Source organism: Acipenser ruthenus, unplaced genomic scaffold (assembly GCF_902713425.1).
Source record: "Acipenser ruthenus unplaced genomic scaffold, fAciRut3.2 maternal haplotype, whole genome shotgun sequence".
Taxonomy (NCBI): domain Eukaryota; kingdom Metazoa; phylum Chordata; class Actinopteri; order Acipenseriformes; family Acipenseridae; genus Acipenser; species Acipenser ruthenus.
Window position 1 is genome coordinate 33,252 of NW_026708525.1, and position 15,251 is coordinate 48,502.

Consider the following 15,251-nt stretch of genomic DNA (forward strand, 5'->3'; position numbering starts at 1 on the left):
GGACAAAAGGAAATTTTGGAGGAATCACCCCCAGCTCACTAAACATAAAAGTCATGAAAGCAGAAATGCAATCGCCTGCGGCCACACCACCTTGAATAAGCCTGATCTCGTCTGATCTCAGAAGCTAAGCAATGTTGGGCTTGGTTAGTACTTGGATGGGAGACCACCTGGGAATATCAAGTGCTGCAGGCATTACATTTTACAATTGAAATGTGTGGAGGACAAAAGGAAATTTTGGAGGAATCACCCCCAGCTCACTAAACATAAAAGTCATGAAAGCAGAAATGCAATCGCCTGCGGCCACACCACCTTGAATAAGCCTGATCTCGTCTGATCTCAGAAGCTAAGCAATGTTGGGCTTGGTTAGTACTTGGATGGGAGACCACCTGGGAATATCAAGTGCTGCAGGCATTACATTTTACAATTGAAATGTGTGGAGGACAAAAGGAAATTTTGGAGGAATCACCCCCAGCTCACTAAACATAAAAGTCATGAAAGCAGAAATGCAATCGCCTGCGGCCACACCACCTTGAATAAGCCTGATCTCGTCTGATCTCAGAAGCTAAGCAATGTTGGGCTTGGTTAGTACTTGGATGGGAGACCACCTGGGAATATCAAGTGCTGCAGGCATTACATTTTACAATTGAAATGTGTGGAGGACAAAAGGAAATTTTGGAGGAATCACCCCCAGCTCACTAAACATAAAAGTCATGAAAGCAGAAATGCAATCGCCTGCGGCCACACCACCTTGAATAAGCCTGATCTCGTCTGATCTCAGAAGCTAAGCAATGTTGGGCTTGGTTAGTACTTGGATGGGAGACCACCTGGGAATATCAAGTGCTGCAGGCATTACATTTTACAATTGAAATGTGTGGAGGACAAAAGGAAATTTTGGAGGAATCACCCCCAGCTCACTAAACATAAAAGTCATGAAAGCAGAAATGCAATCGCCTGCGGCCACACCACCTTGAATAAGCCTGATCTCGTCTGATCTCAGAAGCTAAGCAATGTTGGGCTTGGTTAGTACTTGGATGGGAGACCACCTGGGAATATCAAGTGCTGCAGGCATTACATTTTACAATTGAAATGTGTGGAGGACAAAAGGAAATTTTGGAGGAATCACCCCCAGCTCACTAAACATAAAAGTCATGAAAGCAGAAATGCAATCGCCTGCGGCCACACCACCTTGAATAAGCCTGATCTCGTCTGATCTCAGAAGCTAAGCAATGTTGGGCTTGGTTAGTACTTGGATGGGAGACCACCTGGGAATATCAAGTGCTGCAGGCATTACATTTTACAATTGAAATGTGTGGAGGACAAAAGGAAATTTTGGAGGAATCACCCCCAGCTCACTAAACATAAAAGTCATGAAAGCAGAAATGCAATCGCCTGCGGCCACACCACCTTGAATAAGCCTGATCTCGTCTGATCTCAGAAGCTAAGCAATGTTGGGCTTGGTTAGTACTTGGATGGGAGACCACCTGGGAATATCAAGTGCTGCAGGCATTACATTTTACAATTGAAATGTGTGGAGGACAAAAGGAAATTTTGGAGGAATCACCCCCAGCTCACTAAACATAAAAGTCATGAAAGCAGAAATGCAATCGCCTGCGGCCACACCACCTTGAATAAGCCTGATCTCGTCTGATCTCAGAAGCTAAGCAATGTTGGGCTTGGTTAGTACTTGGATGGGAGACCACCTGGGAATATCAAGTGCTGCAGGCATTACATTTTACAATTGAAATGTGTGGAGGACAAAAGGAAATTTTGGAGGAATCACCCCCAGCTCACTAAACATAAAAGTCATGAAAGCAGAAATGCAATCGCCTGCGGCCACACCACCTTGAATAAGCCTGATCTCGTCTGATCTCAGAAGCTAAGCAATGTTGGGCTTGGTTAGTACTTGGATGGGAGACCACCTGGGAATATCAAGTGCTGCAGGCATTACATTTTACAATTGAAATGTGTGGAGGACAAAAGGAAATTTTGGAGGAATCACCCCCAGCTCACTAAACATAAAAGTCATGAAAGCAGAAATGCAATCGCCTGCGGCCACACCACCTTGAATAAGCCTGATCTCGTCTGATCTCAGAAGCTAAGCAATGTTGGGCTTGGTTAGTACTTGGATGGGAGACCACCTGGGAATATCAAGTGCTGCAGGCATTACATTTTACAATTGAAATGTGTGGAGGACAAAAGGAAATTTTGGAGGAATCACCCCCAGCTCACTAAACATAAAAGTCATGAAAGCAGAAATGCAATCGCCTGCGGCCACACCACCTTGAATAAGCCTGATCTCGTCTGATCTCAGAAGCTAAGCAATGTTGGGCTTGGTTAGTACTTGGATGGGAGACCACCTGGGAATATCAAGTGCTGCAGGCATTACATTTTACAATTGAAATGTGTGGAGGACAAAAGGAAATTTTGGAGGAATCACCCCCAGCTCACTAAACATAAAAGTCATGAAAGCAGAAATGCAATCGCCTGCGGCCACACCACCTTGAATAAGCCTGATCTCGTCTGATCTCAGAAGCTAAGCAATGTTGGGCTTGGTTAGTACTTGGATGGGAGACCACCTGGGAATATCAAGTGCTGCAGGCATTACATTTTACAATTGAAATGTGTGGAGGACAAAAGGAAATTTTGGAGGAATCACCCCCAGCTCACTAAACATAAAAGTCATGAAAGCAGAAATGCAATCGCCTGCGGCCACACCACCTTGAATAAGCCTGATCTCGTCTGATCTCAGAAGCTAAGCAATGTTGGGCTTGGTTAGTACTTGGATGGGAGACCACCTGGGAATATCAAGTGCTGCAGGCATTACATTTTACAATTGAAATGTGTGGAGGACAAAAGGAAATTTTGGAGGAATCACCCCCAGCTCACTAAACATAAAAGTCATGAAAGCAGAAATGCAATCGCCTGCGGCCACACCACCTTGAATAAGCCTGATCTCGTCTGATCTCAGAAGCTAAGCAATGTTGGGCTTGGTTAGTACTTGGATGGGAGACCACCTGGGAATATCAAGTGCTGCAGGCATTACATTTTACAATTGAAATGTGTGGAGGACAAAAGGAAATTTTGGAGGAATCACCCCCAGCTCACTAAACATAAAAGTCATGAAAGCAGAAATGCAATCGCCTGCGGCCACACCACCTTGAATAAGCCTGATCTCGTCTGATCTCAGAAGCTAAGCAATGTTGGGCTTGGTTAGTACTTGGATGGGAGACCACCTGGGAATATCAAGTGCTGCAGGCATTACATTTTACAATTGAAATGTGTGGAGGACAAAAGGAAATTTTGGAGGAATCACCCCCAGCTCACTAAACATAAAAGTCATGAAAGCAGAAATGCAATCGCCTGCGGCCACACCACCTTGAATAAGCCTGATCTCGTCTGATCTCAGAAGCTAAGCAATGTTGGGCTTGGTTAGTACTTGGATGGGAGACCACCTGGGAATATCAAGTGCTGCAGGCATTACATTTTACAATTGAAATGTGTGGAGGACAAAAGGAAATTTTGGAGGAATCACCCCCAGCTCACTAAACATAAAAGTCATGAAAGCAGAAATGCAATCGCCTGCGGCCACACCACCTTGAATAAGCCTGATCTCGTCTGATCTCAGAAGCTAAGCAATGTTGGGCTTGGTTAGTACTTGGATGGGAGACCACCTGGGAATATCAAGTGCTGCAGGCATTACATTTTACAATTGAAATGTGTGGAGGACAAAAGGAAATTTTGGAGGAATCACCCCCAGCTCACTAAACATAAAAGTCATGAAAGCAGAAATGCAATCGCCTGCGGCCACACCACCTTGAATAAGCCTGATCTCGTCTGATCTCAGAAGCTAAGCAATGTTGGGCTTGGTTAGTACTTGGATGGGAGACCACCTGGGAATATCAAGTGCTGCAGGCATTACATTTTACAATTGAAATGTGTGGAGGACAAAAGGAAATTTTGGAGGAATCACCCCCAGCTCACTAAACATAAAAGTCATGAAAGCAGAAATGCAATCGCCTGCGGCCACACCACCTTGAATAAGCCTGATCTCGTCTGATCTCAGAAGCTAAGCAATGTTGGGCTTGGTTAGTACTTGGATGGGAGACCACCTGGGAATATCAAGTGCTGCAGGCATTACATTTTACAATTGAAATGTGTGGAGGACAAAAGGAAATTTTGGAGGAATCACCCCCAGCTCACTAAACATAAAAGTCATGAAAGCAGAAATGCAATCGCCTGCGGCCACACCACCTTGAATAAGCCTGATCTCGTCTGATCTCAGAAGCTAAGCAATGTTGGGCTTGGTTAGTACTTGGATGGGAGACCACCTGGGAATATCAAGTGCTGCAGGCATTACATTTTACAATTGAAATGTGTGGAGGACAAAAGGAAATTTTGGAGGAATCACCCCCAGCTCACTAAACATAAAAGTCATGAAAGCAGAAATGCAATCGCCTGCGGCCACACCACCTTGAATAAGCCTGATCTCGTCTGATCTCAGAAGCTAAGCAATGTTGGGCTTGGTTAGTACTTGGATGGGAGACCACCTGGGAATATCAAGTGCTGCAGGCATTACATTTTACAATTGAAATGTGTGGAGGACAAAAGGAAATTTTGGAGGAATCACCCCCAGCTCACTAAACATAAAAGTCATGAAAGCAGAAATGCAATCGCCTGCGGCCACACCACCTTGAATAAGCCTGATCTCGTCTGATCTCAGAAGCTAAGCAATGTTGGGCTTGGTTAGTACTTGGATGGGAGACCACCTGGGAATATCAAGTGCTGCAGGCATTACATTTTACAATTGAAATGTGTGGAGGACAAAAGGAAATTTTGGAGGAATCACCCCCAGCTCACTAAACATAAAAGTCATGAAAGCAGAAATGCAATCGCCTGCGGCCACACCACCTTGAATAAGCCTGATCTCGTCTGATCTCAGAAGCTAAGCAATGTTGGGCTTGGTTAGTACTTGGATGGGAGACCACCTGGGAATATCAAGTGCTGCAGGCATTACATTTTACAATTGAAATGTGTGGAGGACAAAAGGAAATTTTGGAGGAATCACCCCCAGCTCACTAAACATAAAAGTCATGAAAGCAGAAATGCAATCGCCTGCGGCCACACCACCTTGAATAAGCCTGATCTCGTCTGATCTCAGAAGCTAAGCAATGTTGGGCTTGGTTAGTACTTGGATGGGAGACCACCTGGGAATATCAAGTGCTGCAGGCATTACATTTTACAATTGAAATGTGTGGAGGACAAAAGGAAATTTTGGAGGAATCACCCCCAGCTCACTAAACATAAAAGTCATGAAAGCAGAAATGCAATCGCCTGCGGCCACACCACCTTGAATAAGCCTGATCTCGTCTGATCTCAGAAGCTAAGCAATGTTGGGCTTGGTTAGTACTTGGATGGGAGACCACCTGGGAATATCAAGTGCTGCAGGCATTACATTACATTTTACAATTGAAATGTGTGGAGGACAAAAGGAAATTTTGGAGGAATCACCCCCAGCTCACTAAACATAAAAGTCATGAAAGCAGAAATGCAATCGCCTGCGGCCACACCACCTTGAATAAGCCTGATCTCGTCTGATCTCAGAAGCTAAGCAATGTTGGGCTTGGTTAGTACTTGGATGGGAGACCACCTGGGAATATCAAGTGCTGCAGGCATTACATTTTACAATTGAAATGTGTGGAGGACAAAAGGAAATTTTGGAGGAATCACCCCCAGCTCACTAAACATAAAAGTCATGAAAGCAGAAATGCAATCGCCTGCGGCCACACCACCTTGAATAAGCCTGATCTCGTCTGATCTCAGAAGCTAAGCAATGTTGGGCTTGGTTAGTACTTGGATGGGAGACCACCTGGGAATATCAAGTGCTGCAGGCATTACATTTTACAATTGAAATGTGTGGAGGACAAAAGGAAATTTTGGAGGAATCACCCCCAGCTCACTAAACATAAAAGTCATGAAAGCAGAAATGCAATCGCCTGCGGCCACACCACCTTGAATAAGCCTGATCTCGTCTGATCTCAGAAGCTAAGCAATGTTGGGCTTGGTTAGTACTTGGATGGGAGACCACCTGGGAATATCAAGTGCTGCAGGCATTACATTTTACAATTGAAATGTGTGGAGGACAAAAGGAAATTTTGGAGGAATCACCCCCAGCTCACTAAACATAAAAGTCATGAAAGCAGAAATGCAATCGCCTGCGGCCACACCACCTTGAATAAGCCTGATCTCGTCTGATCTCAGAAGCTAAGCAATGTTGGGCTTGGTTAGTACTTGGATGGGAGACCACCTGGGAATATCAAGTGCTGCAGGCATTACATTTTACAATTGAAATGTGTGGAGGACAAAAGGAAATTTTGGAGGAATCACCCCCAGCTCACTAAACATAAAAGTCATGAAAGCAGAAATGCAATCGCCTGCGGCCACACCACCTTGAATAAGCCTGATCTCGTCTGATCTCAGAAGCTAAGCAATGTTGGGCTTGGTTAGTACTTGGATGGGAGACCACCTGGGAATATCAAGTGCTGCAGGCATTACATTTTACAATTGAAATGTGTGGAGGACAAAAGGAAATTTTGGAGGAATCACCCCCAGCTCACTAAACATAAAAGTCATGAAAGCAGAAATGCAATCGCCTGCGGCCACACCACCTTGAATAAGCCTGATCTCGTCTGATCTCAGAAGCTAAGCAATGTTGGGCTTGGTTAGTACTTGGATGGGAGACCACCTGGGAATATCAAGTGCTGCAGGCATTACATTTTACAATTGAAATGTGTGGAGGACAAAAGGAAATTTTGGAGGAATCACCCCCAGCTCACTAAACATAAAAGTCATGAAAGCAGAAATGCAATCGCCTGCGGCCACACCACCTTGAATAAGCCTGATCTCGTCTGATCTCAGAAGCTAAGCAATGTTGGGCTTGGTTAGTACTTGGATGGGAGACCACCTGGGAATATCAAGTGCTGCAGGCATTACATTTTACAATTGAAATGTGTGGAGGACAAAAGGAAATTTTGGAGGAATCACCCCCAGCTCACTAAACATAAAAGTCATGAAAGCAGAAATGCAATCGCCTGCGGCCACACCACCTTGAATAAGCCTGATCTCGTCTGATCTCAGAAGCTAAGCAATGTTGGGCTTGGTTAGTACTTGGATGGGAGACCACCTGGGAATATCAAGTGCTGCAGGCATTACATTTTACAATTGAAATGTGTGGAGGACAAAAGGAAATTTTGGAGGAATCACCCCCAGCTCACTAAACATAAAAGTCATGAAAGCAGAAATGCAATCGCCTGCGGCCACACCACCTTGAATAAGCCTGATCTCGTCTGATCTCAGAAGCTAAGCAATGTTGGGCTTGGTTAGTACTTGGATGGGAGACCACCTGGGAATATCAAGTGCTGCAGGCATTACATTTTACAATTGAAATGTGTGGAGGACAAAAGGAAATTTTGGAGGAATCACCCCCAGCTCACTAAACATAAAAGTCATGAAAGCAGAAATGCAATCGCCTGCGGCCACACCACCTTGAATAAGCCTGATCTCGTCTGATCTCAGAAGCTAAGCAATGTTGGGCTTGGTTAGTACTTGGATGGGAGACCACCTGGGAATATCAAGTGCTGCAGGCATTACATTTTACAATTGAAATGTGTGGAGGACAAAAGGAAATTTTGGAGGAATCACCCCCAGCTCACTAAACATAAAAGTCATGAAAGCAGAAATGCAATCGCCTGCGGCCACACCACCTTGAATAAGCCTGATCTCGTCTGATCTCAGAAGCTAAGCAATGTTGGGCTTGGTTAGTACTTGGATGGGAGACCACCTGGGAATATCAAGTGCTGCAGGCATTACATTTTACAATTGAAATGTGTGGAGGACAAAAGGAAATTTTGGAGGAATCACCCCCAGCTCACTAAACATAAAAGTCATGAAAGCAGAAATGCAATCGCCTGCGGCCACACCACCTTGAATAAGCCTGATCTCGTCTGATCTCAGAAGCTAAGCAATGTTGGGCTTGGTTAGTACTTGGATGGGAGACCACCTGGGAATATCAAGTGCTGCAGGCATTACATTTTACAATTGAAATGTGTGGAGGACAAAAGGAAATTTTGGAGGAATCACCCCCAGCTCACTAAACATAAAAGTCATGAAAGCAGAAATGCAATCGCCTGCGGCCACACCACCTTGAATAAGCCTGATCTCGTCTGATCTCAGAAGCTAAGCAATGTTGGGCTTGGTTAGTACTTGGATGGGAGACCACCTGGGAATATCAAGTGCTGCAGGCATTACATTTTACAATTGAAATGTGTGGAGGACAAAAGGAAATTTTGGAGGAATCACCCCCAGCTCACTAAACATAAAAGTCATGAAAGCAGAAATGCAATCGCCTGCGGCCACACCACCTTGAATAAGCCTGATCTCGTCTGATCTCAGAAGCTAAGCAATGTTGGGCTTGGTTAGTACTTGGATGGGAGACCACCTGGGAATATCAAGTGCTGCAGGCATTACATTTTACAATTGAAATGTGTGGAGGACAAAAGGAAATTTTGGAGGAATCACCCCCAGCTCACTAAACATAAAAGTCATGAAAGCAGAAATGCAATCGCCTGCGGCCACACCACCTTGAATAAGCCTGATCTCGTCTGATCTCAGAAGCTAAGCAATGTTGGGCTTGGTTAGTACTTGGATGGGAGACCACCTGGGAATATCAAGTGCTGCAGGCATTACATTTTACAATTGAAATGTGTGGAGGACAAAAGGAAATTTTGGAGGAATCACCCCCAGCTCACTAAACATAAAAGTCATGAAAGCAGAAATGCAATCGCCTGCGGCCACACCACCTTGAATAAGCCTGATCTCGTCTGATCTCAGAAGCTAAGCAATGTTGGGCTTGGTTAGTACTTGGATGGGAGACCACCTGGGAATATCAAGTGCTGCAGGCATTACATTTTACAATTGAAATGTGTGGAGGACAAAAGGAAATTTTGGAGGAATCACCCCCAGCTCACTAAACATAAAAGTCATGAAAGCAGAAATGCAATCGCCTGCGGCCACACCACCTTGAATAAGCCTGATCTCGTCTGATCTCAGAAGCTAAGCAATGTTGGGCTTGGTTAGTACTTGGATGGGAGACCACCTGGGAATATCAAGTGCTGCAGGCATTACATTTTACAATTGAAATGTGTGGAGGACAAAAGGAAATTTTGGAGGAATCACCCCCAGCTCACTAAACATAAAAGTCATGAAAGCAGAAATGCAATCGCCTGCGGCCACACCACCTTGAATAAGCCTGATCTCGTCTGATCTCAGAAGCTAAGCAATGTTGGGCTTGGTTAGTACTTGGATGGGAGACCACCTGGGAATATCAAGTGCTGCAGGCATTACATTTTACAATTGAAATGTGTGGAGGACAAAAGGAAATTTTGGAGGAATCACCCCCAGCTCACTAAACATAAAAGTCATGAAAGCAGAAATGCAATCGCCTGCGGCCACACCACCTTGAATAAGCCTGATCTCGTCTGATCTCAGAAGCTAAGCAATGTTGGGCTTGGTTAGTACTTGGATGGGAGACCACCTGGGAATATCAAGTGCTGCAGGCATTACATTTTACAATTGAAATGTGTGGAGGACAAAAGGAAATTTTGGAGGAATCACCCCCAGCTCACTAAACATAAAAGTCATGAAAGCAGAAATGCAATCGCCTGCGGCCACACCACCTTGAATAAGCCTGATCTCGTCTGATCTCAGAAGCTAAGCAATGTTGGGCTTGGTTAGTACTTGGATGGGAGACCACCTGGGAATATCAAGTGCTGCAGGCATTACATTTTACAATTGAAATGTGTGGAGGACAAAAGGAAATTTTGGAGGAATCACCCCCAGCTCACTAAACATAAAAGTCATGAAAGCAGAAATGCAATCGCCTGCGGCCACACCACCTTGAATAAGCCTGATCTCGTCTGATCTCAGAAGCTAAGCAATGTTGGGCTTGGTTAGTACTTGGATGGGAGACCACCTGGGAATATCAAGTGCTGCAGGCATTACATTTTACAATTGAAATGTGTGGAGGACAAAAGGAAATTTTGGAGGAATCACCCCCAGCTCACTAAACATAAAAGTCATGAAAGCAGAAATGCAATCGCCTGCGGCCACACCACCTTGAATAAGCCTGATCTCGTCTGATCTCAGAAGCTAAGCAATGTTGGGCTTGGTTAGTACTTGGATGGGAGACCACCTGGGAATATCAAGTGCTGCAGGCATTACATTTTACAATTGAAATGTGTGGAGGACAAAAGGAAATTTTGGAGGAATCACCCCCAGCTCACTAAACATAAAAGTCATGAAAGCAGAAATGCAATCGCCTGCGGCCACACCACCTTGAATAAGCCTGATCTCGTCTGATCTCAGAAGCTAAGCAATGTTGGGCTTGGTTAGTACTTGGATGGGAGACCACCTGGGAATATCAAGTGCTGCAGGCATTACATTTTACAATTGAAATGTGTGGAGGACAAAAGGAAATTTTGGAGGAATCACCCCCAGCTCACTAAACATAAAAGTCATGAAAGCAGAAATGCAATCGCCTGCGGCCACACCACCTTGAATAAGCCTGATCTCGTCTGATCTCAGAAGCTAAGCAATGTTGGGCTTGGTTAGTACTTGGATGGGAGACCACCTGGGAATATCAAGTGCTGCAGGCATTACATTTTACAATTGAAATGTGTGGAGGACAAAAGGAAATTTTGGAGGAATCACCCCCAGCTCACTAAACATAAAAGTCATGAAAGCAGAAATGCAATCGCCTGCGGCCACACCACCTTGAATAAGCCTGATCTCGTCTGATCTCAGAAGCTAAGCAATGTTGGGCTTGGTTAGTACTTGGATGGGAGACCACCTGGGAATATCAAGTGCTGCAGGCATTACATTTTACAATTGAAATGTGTGGAGGACAAAAGGAAATTTTGGAGGAATCACCCCCAGCTCACTAAACATAAAAGTCATGAAAGCAGAAATGCAATCGCCTGCGGCCACACCACCTTGAATAAGCCTGATCTCGTCTGATCTCAGAAGCTAAGCAATGTTGGGCTTGGTTAGTACTTGGATGGGAGACCACCTGGGAATATCAAGTGCTGCAGGCATTACATTTTACAATTGAAATGTGTGGAGGACAAAAGGAAATTTTGGAGGAATCACCCCCAGCTCACTAAACATAAAAGTCATGAAAGCAGAAATGCAATCGCCTGCGGCCACACCACCTTGAATAAGCCTGATCTCGTCTGATCTCAGAAGCTAAGCAATGTTGGGCTTGGTTAGTACTTGGATGGGAGACCACCTGGGAATATCAAGTGCTGCAGGCATTACATTTTACAATTGAAATGTGTGGAGGACAAAAGGAAATTTTGGAGGAATCACCCCCAGCTCACTAAACATAAAAGTCATGAAAGCAGAAATGCAATCGCCTGCGGCCACACCACCTTGAATAAGCCTGATCTCGTCTGATCTCAGAAGCTAAGCAATGTTGGGCTTGGTTAGTACTTGGATGGGAGACCACCTGGGAATATCAAGTGCTGCAGGCATTACATTTTACAATTGAAATGTGTGGAGGACAAAAGGAAATTTTGGAGGAATCACCCCCAGCTCACTAAACATAAAAGTCATGAAAGCAGAAATGCAATCGCCTGCGGCCACACCACCTTGAATAAGCCTGATCTCGTCTGATCTCAGAAGCTAAGCAATGTTGGGCTTGGTTAGTACTTGGATGGGAGACCACCTGGGAATATCAAGTGCTGCAGGCATTACATTTTACAATTGAAATGTGTGGAGGACAAAAGGAAATTTTGGAGGAATCACCCCCAGCTCACTAAACATAAAAGTCATGAAAGCAGAAATGCAATCGCCTGCGGCCACACCACCTTGAATAAGCCTGATCTCGTCTGATCTCAGAAGCTAAGCAATGTTGGGCTTGGTTAGTACTTGGATGGGAGACCACCTGGGAATATCAAGTGCTGCAGGCATTACATTTTACAATTGAAATGTGTGGAGGACAAAAGGAAATTTTGGAGGAATCACCCCCAGCTCACTAAACATAAAAGTCATGAAAGCAGAAATGCAATCGCCTGCGGCCACACCACCTTGAATAAGCCTGATCTCGTCTGATCTCAGAAGCTAAGCAATGTTGGGCTTGGTTAGTACTTGGATGGGAGACCACCTGGGAATATCAAGTGCTGCAGGCATTACATTTTACAATTGAAATGTGTGGAGGACAAAAGGAAATTTTGGAGGAATCACCCCCAGCTCACTAAACATAAAAGTCATGAAAGCAGAAATGCAATCGCCTGCGGCCACACCACCTTGAATAAGCCTGATCTCGTCTGATCTCAGAAGCTAAGCAATGTTGGGCTTGGTTAGTACTTGGATGGGAGACCACCTGGGAATATCAAGTGCTGCAGGCATTACATTTTACAATTGAAATGTGTGGAGGACAAAAGGAAATTTTGGAGGAATCACCCCCAGCTCACTAAACATAAAAGTCATGAAAGCAGAAATGCAATCGCCTGCGGCCACACCACCTTGAATAAGCCTGATCTGATCTCAGAAGCTAAGCAATGTTGGGCTTGGTTAGTACTTGGATGGGAGACCACCTGGGAATATCAAGTGCTGCAGGCATTACATTTTACAATTGAAATGTGTGGAGGACAAAAGGAAATTTTGGAGGAATCACCCCCAGCTCACTAAACATAAAAGTCATGAAAGCAGAAATGCAATCGCCTGCGGCCACACCACCTTGAATAAGCCTGATCTCGTCTGATCTCAGAAGCTAAGCAATGTTGGGCTTGGTTAGTACTTGGATGGGAGACCACCTGGGAATATCAAGTGCTGCAGGCATTACATTTTACAATTGAAATGTGTGGAGGACAAAAGGAAATTTTGGAGGAATCACCCCCAGCTCACTAAACATAAAAGTCATGAAAGCAGAAATGCAATCGCCTGCGGCCACACCACCTTGAATAAGCCTGATCTCGTCTGATCTCAGAAGCTAAGCAATGTTGGGCTTGGTTAGTACTTGGATGGGAGACCACCTGGGAATATCAAGTGCTGCAGGCATTACATTTTACAATTGAAATGTGTGGAGGACAAAAGGAAATTTTGGAGGAATCACCCCCAGCTCACTAAACATAAAAGTCATGAAAGCAGAAATGCAATCGCCTGCGGCCACACCACCTTGAATAAGCCTGATCTCGTCTGATCTCAGAAGCTAAGCAATGTTGGGCTTGGTTAGTACTTGGATGGGAGACCACCTGGGAATATCAAGTGCTGCAGGCATTACATTTTACAATTGAAATGTGTGGAGGACAAAAGGAAATTTTGGAGGAATCACCCCCAGCTCACTAAACATAAAAGTCATGAAAGCAGAAATGCAATCGCCTGCGGCCACACCACCTTGAATAAGCCTGATCTCGTCTGATCTCAGAAGCTAAGCAATGTTGGGCTTGGTTAGTACTTGGATGGGAGACCACCTGGGAATATCAAGTGCTGCAGGCATTACATTTTACAATTGAAATGTGTGGAGGACAAAAGGAAATTTTGGAGGAATCACCCCCAGCTCACTAAACATAAAAGTCATGAAAGCAGAAATGCAATCGCCTGCGGCCACACCACCTTGAATAAGCCTGATCTCGTCTGATCTCAGAAGCTAAGCAATGTTGGGCTTGGTTAGTACTTGGATGGGAGACCACCTGGGAATATCAAGTGCTGCAGGCATTACATTTTACAATTGAAATGTGTGGAGGACAAAAGGAAATTTTGGAGGAATCACCCCCAGCTCACTAAACATAAAAGTCATGAAAGCAGAAATGCAATCGCCTGCGGCCACACCACCTTGAATAAGCCTGATCTCGTCTGATCTCAGAAGCTAAGCAATGTTGGGCTTGGTTAGTACTTGGATGGGAGACCACCTGGGAATATCAAGTGCTGCAGGCATTACATTTTACAATTGAAATGTGTGGAGGACAAAAGGAAATTTTGGAGGAATCACCCCCAGCTCACTAAACATAAAAGTCATGAAAGCAGAAATGCAATCGCCTGCGGCCACACCACCTTGAATAAGCCTGATCTCGTCTGATCTCAGAAGCTAAGCAATGTTGGGCTTGGTTAGTACTTGGATGGGAGACCACCTGGGAATATCAAGTGCTGCAGGCATTACATTTTACAATTGAAATGTGTGGAGGACAAAAGGAAATTTTGGAGGAATCACCCCCAGCTCACTAAACATAAAAGTCATGAAAGCAGAAATGCAATCGCCTGCGGCCACACCACCTTGAATAAGCCTGATCTCGTCTGATCTCAGAAGCTAAGCAATGTTGGGCTTGGTTAGTACTTGGATGGGAGACCACCTGGGAATATCAAGTGCTGCAGGCATTACATTTTACAATTGAAATGTGTGGAGGACAAAAGGAAATTTTGGAGGAATCACCCCCAGCTCACTAAACATAAAAGTCATGAAAGCAGAAATGCAATCGCCTGCGGCCACACCACCTTGAATAAGCCTGATCTCGTCTGATCTCAGAAGCTAAGCAATGTTGGGCTTGGTTAGTACTTGGATGGGAGACCACCTGGGAATATCAAGTGCTGCAGGCATTACATTTTACAATTGAAATGTGTGGAGGACAAAAGGAAATTTTGGAGGAATCACCCCCAGCTCACTAAACATAAAAGTCATGAAAGCAGAAATGCAATCGCCTGCGGCCACACCACCTTGAATAAGCCTGATCTCGTCTGATCTCAGAAGCTAAGCAATGTTGGGCTTGGTTAGTACTTGGATGGGAGACCACCTGGGAATATCAAGTGCTGCAGGCATTACATTTTACAATTGAAATGTGTGGAGGACAAAAGGAAATTTTGGAGGAATCACCCCCAGCTCACTAAACATAAAAGTCATGAAAGCAGAAATGCAATCGCCTGCGGCCACACCACCTTGAATAAGCCTGATCTCGTCTGATCTCAGAAGCTAAGCAATGTTGGGCTTGGTTAGTACTTGGATGGGAGACCACCTGGGAATATCAAGTGCTGCAGGCATTACATTTTACAATTGAAATGTGTGGAGGACAAAAGGAAATTTTGGAGGAATCACCCCCAGCTCACAAAACATAAAAGTCATGAAAGCAGAAATGCAATCGCCTGCGGCCACACCACCTTGAATAAGCCTGATCTCGTCTGATCTCAGAAGCTAAGCAATGTTGGGC

The 15,251-nt window shown here is 44.8% G+C and overlaps 68 non-coding genes and 1 pseudogene across 68 annotated transcripts; all 69 read left to right on the top strand.

Annotated features, from left to right (window-relative positions):
• The first annotated feature begins 73 nt into the window (after positions 1–73).
• Positions 74–192, top strand: LOC131734055 (5S ribosomal RNA). Its single transcript, XR_009326698.1, has one exon. It is a non-coding gene; the product is annotated as a 5S ribosomal RNA (ribosomal RNA).
• A 100-nt stretch (positions 193–292) lies between these two features.
• Positions 293–411, top strand: LOC131734056 (5S ribosomal RNA). Its single transcript, XR_009326699.1, has one exon. It is a non-coding gene; the product is annotated as a 5S ribosomal RNA (ribosomal RNA).
• Positions 412–511: 100 nt separating this feature from the next.
• On the top strand, positions 512–630 carry LOC131734057 (5S ribosomal RNA). The gene has a single exon (XR_009326700.1). It is a non-coding gene; the product is annotated as a 5S ribosomal RNA (ribosomal RNA).
• A 100-nt stretch (positions 631–730) lies between these two features.
• On the top strand, positions 731–849 carry LOC131734058 (5S ribosomal RNA). The gene has a single exon (XR_009326701.1). It is a non-coding gene; the product is annotated as a 5S ribosomal RNA (ribosomal RNA).
• Positions 850–949: 100 nt separating this feature from the next.
• On the top strand, positions 950–1,068 carry LOC131734059 (5S ribosomal RNA). The gene has a single exon (XR_009326702.1). It is a non-coding gene; the product is annotated as a 5S ribosomal RNA (ribosomal RNA).
• Positions 1,069–1,168: 100 nt separating this feature from the next.
• Positions 1,169–1,287, top strand: LOC131734061 (5S ribosomal RNA). The gene has a single exon (XR_009326704.1). It is a non-coding gene; the product is annotated as a 5S ribosomal RNA (ribosomal RNA).
• Positions 1,288–1,387: 100 nt separating this feature from the next.
• LOC131734062 (5S ribosomal RNA) lies at positions 1,388–1,506 on the top strand. The gene has a single exon (XR_009326705.1). It is a non-coding gene; the product is annotated as a 5S ribosomal RNA (ribosomal RNA).
• A 100-nt stretch (positions 1,507–1,606) lies between these two features.
• LOC131734063 (5S ribosomal RNA) lies at positions 1,607–1,725 on the top strand. Its single transcript, XR_009326706.1, has one exon. It is a non-coding gene; the product is annotated as a 5S ribosomal RNA (ribosomal RNA).
• Positions 1,726–1,825: 100 nt separating this feature from the next.
• LOC131734064 (5S ribosomal RNA) lies at positions 1,826–1,944 on the top strand. Its single transcript, XR_009326707.1, has one exon. It is a non-coding gene; the product is annotated as a 5S ribosomal RNA (ribosomal RNA).
• Positions 1,945–2,044: 100 nt separating this feature from the next.
• Positions 2,045–2,163, top strand: LOC131734065 (5S ribosomal RNA). Its single transcript, XR_009326708.1, has one exon. It is a non-coding gene; the product is annotated as a 5S ribosomal RNA (ribosomal RNA).
• A 100-nt stretch (positions 2,164–2,263) lies between these two features.
• On the top strand, positions 2,264–2,382 carry LOC131734067 (5S ribosomal RNA). Its single transcript, XR_009326710.1, has one exon. It is a non-coding gene; the product is annotated as a 5S ribosomal RNA (ribosomal RNA).
• A 100-nt stretch (positions 2,383–2,482) lies between these two features.
• Positions 2,483–2,601, top strand: LOC131734068 (5S ribosomal RNA). The gene has a single exon (XR_009326711.1). It is a non-coding gene; the product is annotated as a 5S ribosomal RNA (ribosomal RNA).
• A 100-nt stretch (positions 2,602–2,701) lies between these two features.
• On the top strand, positions 2,702–2,820 carry LOC131734069 (5S ribosomal RNA). Its single transcript, XR_009326712.1, has one exon. It is a non-coding gene; the product is annotated as a 5S ribosomal RNA (ribosomal RNA).
• Positions 2,821–2,920: 100 nt separating this feature from the next.
• LOC131734070 (5S ribosomal RNA) lies at positions 2,921–3,039 on the top strand. The gene has a single exon (XR_009326713.1). It is a non-coding gene; the product is annotated as a 5S ribosomal RNA (ribosomal RNA).
• A 100-nt stretch (positions 3,040–3,139) lies between these two features.
• On the top strand, positions 3,140–3,258 carry LOC131734071 (5S ribosomal RNA). The gene has a single exon (XR_009326714.1). It is a non-coding gene; the product is annotated as a 5S ribosomal RNA (ribosomal RNA).
• Positions 3,259–3,358: 100 nt separating this feature from the next.
• LOC131734072 (5S ribosomal RNA) lies at positions 3,359–3,477 on the top strand. The gene has a single exon (XR_009326715.1). It is a non-coding gene; the product is annotated as a 5S ribosomal RNA (ribosomal RNA).
• A 100-nt stretch (positions 3,478–3,577) lies between these two features.
• On the top strand, positions 3,578–3,696 carry LOC131734073 (5S ribosomal RNA). The gene has a single exon (XR_009326716.1). It is a non-coding gene; the product is annotated as a 5S ribosomal RNA (ribosomal RNA).
• A 100-nt stretch (positions 3,697–3,796) lies between these two features.
• On the top strand, positions 3,797–3,915 carry LOC131734074 (5S ribosomal RNA). The gene has a single exon (XR_009326717.1). It is a non-coding gene; the product is annotated as a 5S ribosomal RNA (ribosomal RNA).
• Positions 3,916–4,015: 100 nt separating this feature from the next.
• On the top strand, positions 4,016–4,134 carry LOC131734075 (5S ribosomal RNA). The gene has a single exon (XR_009326718.1). It is a non-coding gene; the product is annotated as a 5S ribosomal RNA (ribosomal RNA).
• A 100-nt stretch (positions 4,135–4,234) lies between these two features.
• On the top strand, positions 4,235–4,353 carry LOC131734076 (5S ribosomal RNA). The gene has a single exon (XR_009326719.1). It is a non-coding gene; the product is annotated as a 5S ribosomal RNA (ribosomal RNA).
• Positions 4,354–4,453: 100 nt separating this feature from the next.
• Positions 4,454–4,572, top strand: LOC131734078 (5S ribosomal RNA). Its single transcript, XR_009326721.1, has one exon. It is a non-coding gene; the product is annotated as a 5S ribosomal RNA (ribosomal RNA).
• Positions 4,573–4,672: 100 nt separating this feature from the next.
• Positions 4,673–4,791, top strand: LOC131734079 (5S ribosomal RNA). Its single transcript, XR_009326722.1, has one exon. It is a non-coding gene; the product is annotated as a 5S ribosomal RNA (ribosomal RNA).
• Positions 4,792–4,891: 100 nt separating this feature from the next.
• LOC131734080 (5S ribosomal RNA) lies at positions 4,892–5,010 on the top strand. The gene has a single exon (XR_009326723.1). It is a non-coding gene; the product is annotated as a 5S ribosomal RNA (ribosomal RNA).
• Positions 5,011–5,110: 100 nt separating this feature from the next.
• LOC131734081 (5S ribosomal RNA) lies at positions 5,111–5,229 on the top strand. Its single transcript, XR_009326724.1, has one exon. It is a non-coding gene; the product is annotated as a 5S ribosomal RNA (ribosomal RNA).
• Positions 5,230–5,329: 100 nt separating this feature from the next.
• On the top strand, positions 5,330–5,448 carry LOC131734082 (5S ribosomal RNA). The gene has a single exon (XR_009326725.1). It is a non-coding gene; the product is annotated as a 5S ribosomal RNA (ribosomal RNA).
• Positions 5,449–5,553: 105 nt separating this feature from the next.
• LOC131734083 (5S ribosomal RNA) lies at positions 5,554–5,672 on the top strand. Its single transcript, XR_009326726.1, has one exon. It is a non-coding gene; the product is annotated as a 5S ribosomal RNA (ribosomal RNA).
• Positions 5,673–5,772: 100 nt separating this feature from the next.
• Positions 5,773–5,891, top strand: LOC131734084 (5S ribosomal RNA). The gene has a single exon (XR_009326727.1). It is a non-coding gene; the product is annotated as a 5S ribosomal RNA (ribosomal RNA).
• Positions 5,892–5,991: 100 nt separating this feature from the next.
• On the top strand, positions 5,992–6,110 carry LOC131734085 (5S ribosomal RNA). The gene has a single exon (XR_009326728.1). It is a non-coding gene; the product is annotated as a 5S ribosomal RNA (ribosomal RNA).
• Positions 6,111–6,210: 100 nt separating this feature from the next.
• LOC131734086 (5S ribosomal RNA) lies at positions 6,211–6,329 on the top strand. Its single transcript, XR_009326729.1, has one exon. It is a non-coding gene; the product is annotated as a 5S ribosomal RNA (ribosomal RNA).
• Positions 6,330–6,429: 100 nt separating this feature from the next.
• Positions 6,430–6,548, top strand: LOC131734087 (5S ribosomal RNA). Its single transcript, XR_009326730.1, has one exon. It is a non-coding gene; the product is annotated as a 5S ribosomal RNA (ribosomal RNA).
• Positions 6,549–6,648: 100 nt separating this feature from the next.
• Positions 6,649–6,767, top strand: LOC131734089 (5S ribosomal RNA). Its single transcript, XR_009326732.1, has one exon. It is a non-coding gene; the product is annotated as a 5S ribosomal RNA (ribosomal RNA).
• A 100-nt stretch (positions 6,768–6,867) lies between these two features.
• LOC131734090 (5S ribosomal RNA) lies at positions 6,868–6,986 on the top strand. Its single transcript, XR_009326733.1, has one exon. It is a non-coding gene; the product is annotated as a 5S ribosomal RNA (ribosomal RNA).
• Positions 6,987–7,086: 100 nt separating this feature from the next.
• On the top strand, positions 7,087–7,205 carry LOC131734091 (5S ribosomal RNA). Its single transcript, XR_009326734.1, has one exon. It is a non-coding gene; the product is annotated as a 5S ribosomal RNA (ribosomal RNA).
• Positions 7,206–7,305: 100 nt separating this feature from the next.
• On the top strand, positions 7,306–7,424 carry LOC131734092 (5S ribosomal RNA). The gene has a single exon (XR_009326735.1). It is a non-coding gene; the product is annotated as a 5S ribosomal RNA (ribosomal RNA).
• A 100-nt stretch (positions 7,425–7,524) lies between these two features.
• Positions 7,525–7,643, top strand: LOC131734093 (5S ribosomal RNA). The gene has a single exon (XR_009326736.1). It is a non-coding gene; the product is annotated as a 5S ribosomal RNA (ribosomal RNA).
• A 100-nt stretch (positions 7,644–7,743) lies between these two features.
• Positions 7,744–7,862, top strand: LOC131734094 (5S ribosomal RNA). Its single transcript, XR_009326737.1, has one exon. It is a non-coding gene; the product is annotated as a 5S ribosomal RNA (ribosomal RNA).
• Positions 7,863–7,962: 100 nt separating this feature from the next.
• On the top strand, positions 7,963–8,081 carry LOC131734095 (5S ribosomal RNA). The gene has a single exon (XR_009326738.1). It is a non-coding gene; the product is annotated as a 5S ribosomal RNA (ribosomal RNA).
• A 100-nt stretch (positions 8,082–8,181) lies between these two features.
• On the top strand, positions 8,182–8,300 carry LOC131734096 (5S ribosomal RNA). The gene has a single exon (XR_009326739.1). It is a non-coding gene; the product is annotated as a 5S ribosomal RNA (ribosomal RNA).
• Positions 8,301–8,400: 100 nt separating this feature from the next.
• LOC131734097 (5S ribosomal RNA) lies at positions 8,401–8,519 on the top strand. Its single transcript, XR_009326740.1, has one exon. It is a non-coding gene; the product is annotated as a 5S ribosomal RNA (ribosomal RNA).
• Positions 8,520–8,619: 100 nt separating this feature from the next.
• Positions 8,620–8,738, top strand: LOC131734098 (5S ribosomal RNA). The gene has a single exon (XR_009326741.1). It is a non-coding gene; the product is annotated as a 5S ribosomal RNA (ribosomal RNA).
• Positions 8,739–8,838: 100 nt separating this feature from the next.
• On the top strand, positions 8,839–8,957 carry LOC131734100 (5S ribosomal RNA). The gene has a single exon (XR_009326743.1). It is a non-coding gene; the product is annotated as a 5S ribosomal RNA (ribosomal RNA).
• A 100-nt stretch (positions 8,958–9,057) lies between these two features.
• LOC131734101 (5S ribosomal RNA) lies at positions 9,058–9,176 on the top strand. Its single transcript, XR_009326744.1, has one exon. It is a non-coding gene; the product is annotated as a 5S ribosomal RNA (ribosomal RNA).
• A 100-nt stretch (positions 9,177–9,276) lies between these two features.
• LOC131734102 (5S ribosomal RNA) lies at positions 9,277–9,395 on the top strand. The gene has a single exon (XR_009326745.1). It is a non-coding gene; the product is annotated as a 5S ribosomal RNA (ribosomal RNA).
• Positions 9,396–9,495: 100 nt separating this feature from the next.
• Positions 9,496–9,614, top strand: LOC131734103 (5S ribosomal RNA). Its single transcript, XR_009326746.1, has one exon. It is a non-coding gene; the product is annotated as a 5S ribosomal RNA (ribosomal RNA).
• Positions 9,615–9,714: 100 nt separating this feature from the next.
• On the top strand, positions 9,715–9,833 carry LOC131734104 (5S ribosomal RNA). Its single transcript, XR_009326747.1, has one exon. It is a non-coding gene; the product is annotated as a 5S ribosomal RNA (ribosomal RNA).
• Positions 9,834–9,933: 100 nt separating this feature from the next.
• Positions 9,934–10,052, top strand: LOC131734105 (5S ribosomal RNA). Its single transcript, XR_009326748.1, has one exon. It is a non-coding gene; the product is annotated as a 5S ribosomal RNA (ribosomal RNA).
• Positions 10,053–10,152: 100 nt separating this feature from the next.
• LOC131734106 (5S ribosomal RNA) lies at positions 10,153–10,271 on the top strand. The gene has a single exon (XR_009326749.1). It is a non-coding gene; the product is annotated as a 5S ribosomal RNA (ribosomal RNA).
• A 100-nt stretch (positions 10,272–10,371) lies between these two features.
• LOC131734107 (5S ribosomal RNA) lies at positions 10,372–10,490 on the top strand. The gene has a single exon (XR_009326750.1). It is a non-coding gene; the product is annotated as a 5S ribosomal RNA (ribosomal RNA).
• A 100-nt stretch (positions 10,491–10,590) lies between these two features.
• LOC131734108 (5S ribosomal RNA) lies at positions 10,591–10,709 on the top strand. The gene has a single exon (XR_009326751.1). It is a non-coding gene; the product is annotated as a 5S ribosomal RNA (ribosomal RNA).
• A 100-nt stretch (positions 10,710–10,809) lies between these two features.
• LOC131734109 (5S ribosomal RNA) lies at positions 10,810–10,928 on the top strand. The gene has a single exon (XR_009326752.1). It is a non-coding gene; the product is annotated as a 5S ribosomal RNA (ribosomal RNA).
• Positions 10,929–11,028: 100 nt separating this feature from the next.
• On the top strand, positions 11,029–11,147 carry LOC131734111 (5S ribosomal RNA). Its single transcript, XR_009326755.1, has one exon. It is a non-coding gene; the product is annotated as a 5S ribosomal RNA (ribosomal RNA).
• Positions 11,148–11,247: 100 nt separating this feature from the next.
• LOC131734112 (5S ribosomal RNA) lies at positions 11,248–11,366 on the top strand. Its single transcript, XR_009326756.1, has one exon. It is a non-coding gene; the product is annotated as a 5S ribosomal RNA (ribosomal RNA).
• A 100-nt stretch (positions 11,367–11,466) lies between these two features.
• LOC131734113 (5S ribosomal RNA) lies at positions 11,467–11,585 on the top strand. Its single transcript, XR_009326757.1, has one exon. It is a non-coding gene; the product is annotated as a 5S ribosomal RNA (ribosomal RNA).
• A 100-nt stretch (positions 11,586–11,685) lies between these two features.
• LOC131734114 (5S ribosomal RNA) lies at positions 11,686–11,804 on the top strand. Its single transcript, XR_009326758.1, has one exon. It is a non-coding gene; the product is annotated as a 5S ribosomal RNA (ribosomal RNA).
• Positions 11,805–11,904: 100 nt separating this feature from the next.
• Positions 11,905–12,023, top strand: LOC131734115 (5S ribosomal RNA). The gene has a single exon (XR_009326759.1). It is a non-coding gene; the product is annotated as a 5S ribosomal RNA (ribosomal RNA).
• A 100-nt stretch (positions 12,024–12,123) lies between these two features.
• LOC131734116 (5S ribosomal RNA) lies at positions 12,124–12,242 on the top strand. Its single transcript, XR_009326761.1, has one exon. It is a non-coding gene; the product is annotated as a 5S ribosomal RNA (ribosomal RNA).
• Positions 12,243–12,342: 100 nt separating this feature from the next.
• On the top strand, positions 12,343–12,461 carry LOC131734117 (5S ribosomal RNA). The gene has a single exon (XR_009326762.1). It is a non-coding gene; the product is annotated as a 5S ribosomal RNA (ribosomal RNA).
• A 100-nt stretch (positions 12,462–12,561) lies between these two features.
• LOC131734136 (5S ribosomal RNA) lies at positions 12,562–12,675 on the top strand (annotated as a pseudogene).
• Positions 12,676–12,775: 100 nt separating this feature from the next.
• Positions 12,776–12,894, top strand: LOC131734118 (5S ribosomal RNA). Its single transcript, XR_009326763.1, has one exon. It is a non-coding gene; the product is annotated as a 5S ribosomal RNA (ribosomal RNA).
• Positions 12,895–12,994: 100 nt separating this feature from the next.
• On the top strand, positions 12,995–13,113 carry LOC131734119 (5S ribosomal RNA). The gene has a single exon (XR_009326764.1). It is a non-coding gene; the product is annotated as a 5S ribosomal RNA (ribosomal RNA).
• Positions 13,114–13,213: 100 nt separating this feature from the next.
• LOC131734120 (5S ribosomal RNA) lies at positions 13,214–13,332 on the top strand. Its single transcript, XR_009326765.1, has one exon. It is a non-coding gene; the product is annotated as a 5S ribosomal RNA (ribosomal RNA).
• Positions 13,333–13,432: 100 nt separating this feature from the next.
• LOC131734123 (5S ribosomal RNA) lies at positions 13,433–13,551 on the top strand. The gene has a single exon (XR_009326767.1). It is a non-coding gene; the product is annotated as a 5S ribosomal RNA (ribosomal RNA).
• A 100-nt stretch (positions 13,552–13,651) lies between these two features.
• On the top strand, positions 13,652–13,770 carry LOC131734124 (5S ribosomal RNA). The gene has a single exon (XR_009326768.1). It is a non-coding gene; the product is annotated as a 5S ribosomal RNA (ribosomal RNA).
• A 100-nt stretch (positions 13,771–13,870) lies between these two features.
• Positions 13,871–13,989, top strand: LOC131734125 (5S ribosomal RNA). The gene has a single exon (XR_009326769.1). It is a non-coding gene; the product is annotated as a 5S ribosomal RNA (ribosomal RNA).
• Positions 13,990–14,089: 100 nt separating this feature from the next.
• LOC131734126 (5S ribosomal RNA) lies at positions 14,090–14,208 on the top strand. Its single transcript, XR_009326770.1, has one exon. It is a non-coding gene; the product is annotated as a 5S ribosomal RNA (ribosomal RNA).
• A 100-nt stretch (positions 14,209–14,308) lies between these two features.
• LOC131734127 (5S ribosomal RNA) lies at positions 14,309–14,427 on the top strand. The gene has a single exon (XR_009326772.1). It is a non-coding gene; the product is annotated as a 5S ribosomal RNA (ribosomal RNA).
• A 100-nt stretch (positions 14,428–14,527) lies between these two features.
• LOC131734128 (5S ribosomal RNA) lies at positions 14,528–14,646 on the top strand. Its single transcript, XR_009326773.1, has one exon. It is a non-coding gene; the product is annotated as a 5S ribosomal RNA (ribosomal RNA).
• A 100-nt stretch (positions 14,647–14,746) lies between these two features.
• LOC131734129 (5S ribosomal RNA) lies at positions 14,747–14,865 on the top strand. Its single transcript, XR_009326774.1, has one exon. It is a non-coding gene; the product is annotated as a 5S ribosomal RNA (ribosomal RNA).
• A 100-nt stretch (positions 14,866–14,965) lies between these two features.
• On the top strand, positions 14,966–15,084 carry LOC131734130 (5S ribosomal RNA). Its single transcript, XR_009326775.1, has one exon. It is a non-coding gene; the product is annotated as a 5S ribosomal RNA (ribosomal RNA).
• Positions 15,085–15,251: the final 167 nt, after the last annotated feature.